Below are 4,105 nucleotides of genomic sequence, written 5' to 3'. Positions count from 1 at the left end.
CAGTTTCTTGCACAAAAATGTTCTAACGGTTTGGTTGCCCTGGTCAAATAACCTGTTTTGTTGATTTCCTAGGTCAGTATAGAACCATGGCTTCTATTTAGAACCATTTTGTGCTTAAATTAAAGTGATGATTCTTCAAGGGTTCTTTAGTAAAGAAAATGGTTCCATATAGAGCCATAAACACTCAAAGAGCCCTTTGCATGATTAAAGGGTTCTTTTGATTGTGAAAGTGTCCTTCAGATTGATGGAGAACGTACTGCAGATTGTTTTATCCTGTCTATATAACAACAAAAATGAAAAAAAAAAAGAACCATCTTTTTAAGAGCGTGAGTTAATGCGTTCTCAACAGAAAACACACTTAAATGAATGAACTATAGATGAGTTCATGGTTTTTCATATCCAGCTCTCAGGCCTTGTTCATCCGTCTGCAGCCTGCTCCGGTTACAACCTCAACAGCGTGAGACAGCTGCGTCTGCGTCCGCTAACACCAGCTATATTTAAAGGAGACATAAGTAGCTTTGCATCTGGCACTTACTGCACTAGAGTTACAATAAGCAGACACTCATGAGCTTCCAGACCATCAACAACTGCTTTTTGATTGCTTCCCTTTGCCTTCATCAAATATCTAACCGAGATTTCTCACTATGAATTCTAATAAGTAGCCTCACATTTTACCTCACGTAAGCAGACGTCAGTCAGACTTTATGTTTTTACTGGAAATGACTTTTTGAGATCAATTACAGCAGACTGGAAAGTAGGTGTGAGCATGTAATGTACCAATAATTGGACATTTTACATAAAAAAGCCTGTATCTTTGATCAAATTACAGCAGAACAGCTTTACAGCTTTAGATTACAGGTTATATCTACACATAACATCCATTTTATCAGCTCCACTTACTATATAGGTTCACTTTGTCACTTTGTAGTTCTACAGTTACAGACTGTAGTCCACCTGCATGCTTTGTTTGCCCCCATTCACTCTGTTCTTCAATGGTCAGGACCACCACAGAGCAGGTACAAGTGGTGGATCATTCTCAGCACTATAGTGATGCTGACGTGGCGGTGGTGTATTAGTGTGTGTTGCACTGGTCTGAGTGGGTCAGGCAGAGTTTTTAAACATCTTAGTGTCACTGCTGGACCGAGAACCAAGCAAAAGAGTCCCGTGAGCAGCATCCTATGACCCCTGATGAAGGACTACAGGATGACCAACACAAACTGTACAGCGGAAAATGAGCTACTGTCTTTGATTTTACATCTCAAGGTGGACCAACAAGGTAGGTGTGTCTAACAGTAAGTCTTAATAAACTCAGCTCAATTGATTCTAAATAGCATTTGGGCCAGGACTAGGTTTAGGTTTTGGGTTTGAGTAGAAGTTAAGGTCAAAGTTAGGCTTAGATTTAGGGTTAGATTTAAAAGAATTGATTCCATTCAACTTGAAGTTTAGTTGCATTTAATATATATTTAGATTTAGAAAGATTGAGTCTTTGTTGAGGACATCTACAGGTGACCATCAGAATAAATCGTATCATAGAAATGGTTCTATGGTTCTAGTGTCATGGTTCTATATTGGTTCTATATGAAACCATTGCTTTTACCAAAGAGCATCTGGCCTCTTTGACTAAAATAAGGAACAACAAGTGCAACTGATACCTGATTTCCCACGGAGCAAACATTGTAGATCTCCAGTATTTTTAATCATGAAATCATGTATTATGTCAGCTGTTGATAAAATGTGGTTAGATTCATCGTACTGGGTGACCCCTGTCAAAACTTTCTCCTGTGAATTAGTCGTAAAACAGGTTATTAGCCAGTTTTCAACTTGTGAACGCAACGTGAAAACCAGTTTTCAGCCCATCAACGACATATTAAGCTAATGAGGTCATGTGACCCCTGGGTTTCGTTCAATAGCAGAAGTCACGTTTAGAGGTCAGTTAGGTCTGAAACACAATAATCACCCAAGCACTGCCATTAATTCACATTAGTTATGTTGATTTATTGATACATGCTGTTTTCGGCATTTAGCATAGTACGTTTGTGGGCTTAAATCTGATCTGGGATCAGAAGCTGGAGCAGTTTGTGCCTGAAGCCTGTGTCAGCCTCATTACTCACACAACAATCACTGGCAAACGCTAATTATAGCCCGCAAAATATGGATCAGACGGACTCATAAGGACTCATTGAGGCAGAGCGCTGGCTCAAACAATGCTACACTGCCTCGGGACTTTGGCCTATTATGCATGTTTCGATCAGGTACTGTATTTGAAACGTTTAGGGAGGGAGGGAAGAAGTCTGAGATGCAACAGAGGTCAACTTTATGAAGTGATGCACTGAATTTACCTGATATACTTCAACACAACTCTGTCTATATGTTGAATCACTGTTGGCAATATTCGTATTATATCAGCTACATTCAAAAAATGAACTGATGTATGAATGTAAGTCAACTATGCCACACATTTCCATTAACCTAATGTCTGTATATACATATTTTGCTACTTCACCATAAAATTGAATTGTTGATAGACTTTTCTGTCCATTTTATATTAACCTGATTCTTAAAGACAAAACGATTGACTTATTTAAAGGTGCGATGTGTAAGATTTAATGTCATCTAGTGGTGAGGTTACAGATTGCAAAACACTGAATACACCACCCTTTCCAAGCATGTAGTAGAACCTACAGTAGTCGTCAGGTTTTGCCGCATAAATGTAAAATTATCCTGGCAGAACTTGTGTTGGTAGCTATGCCCATGACCATGTTCTAACTAAAGCTCTCAAACAACCAATTGCATTTAGATCAACATGCTAAATTGTCCAGAAAACAGGCAACTTCTGTATCACACTGAAAACATTTATCCCTCATCGGCGATTCCCATCTGGGAAAGTCCACACAGATGTTTACCCTTGTTTGATGATGAGGATTCATGCTACCTTGCTTTCTCTTGTGCTAAATAAGAAGTATGATCCTGCATTTGTCAAAATTTGGCTTCTCAAACTTCTCACAACACAAAATGGTTAGCCAACACCAGCAGTGGCGACTGATTCTTCTGCTTTCTACATCTTCCATCTGGTGCTACAGTGCCATCAAATTCAAGCTGCTGTATCAATGTAAGTGTCTGAAAGCCGCTCTCTAGAGCCAGTGTTTGGTTTGTCTGTTCTGGGCTACTGTGTGAACATGGCCATGCCTCTGTTGGAAGAGGACCAGCTACCAGTGTAAATATGAGGGGCTTGTTCTAAGCCAACTAATACACAATTTGTTGCTCTGCTAATAGGTTTCCCTAAATCCTCCACACTGCACCTTTAATGTAGACATATTTTCAGTCTGTAAGTCCAACCCTATTGGTTTATTTTTCGTGTGTAGGGTCGCGGGGTTGCTGGAGCCTAACCCAGCTGTCATCAGGCGGAAGGCAGGATACACCCTGGACAGGTCACCCGTCCAACTCCAGTTTTGGAAACTCCTGGGTTTTTTTTTCACTCACTTTGCTTTGACTGGCTGTTTTGACTGGAAATTTACTAGATGAGGAGTTGTTCTTTGACTTTTACACTGTACCCTATATCATAACTCACCATTCATGGTCAGAGATGTCTGTAGGAGTTAAATTAGGTTGCAAAACATCTTTGTTATAGCCAACCTGTTTGAATGCTTCTAAAACCAGTTATTTTGGTCTTGTGATGTTTACAGTTAATGGATAAATGCATAAGCCTGCATTTTGTGCATATTGACTCAAGCACATCCACAGTGAACTTCAGCAAACGCTGCATTATTCATATCAAGTTTTGACTGCCCTCTGTATTTAAAGAAAGCAGAGAATGAGATCTTCTTTTGTCCAAAGCTTTTAGATGGGCCATAAGGAGAGGGAATGTGCGGTGTGTTTTGAAAAGTAGGCCTAGAGCACCGCAGGCCACCCATGACATCAGCACAGAAGAGAAAGAGGTCGCTGTTCTCACGCCTTCTGTCAACTTTACCCACACTTTATGGCTTAAAAGCACCGAAACATTTCACGGCCGACTGGCGCAGAAATGATCATGCAAGTATCAGCACAGGAGTTAGCACACTCTTAAAGATGGTTCTTCAAGGGTTCTTTTGTAAAGACAATGGTTCTA

The sequence above is a fragment of the Pygocentrus nattereri genome, chromosome 22 (assembly GCF_015220715.1).
Source record: "Pygocentrus nattereri isolate fPygNat1 chromosome 22, fPygNat1.pri, whole genome shotgun sequence".
Lineage (NCBI taxonomy): Eukaryota > Metazoa > Chordata > Actinopteri > Characiformes > Serrasalmidae > Pygocentrus > Pygocentrus nattereri.
Note: the sequence above shows the minus strand (reverse complement) of the source record.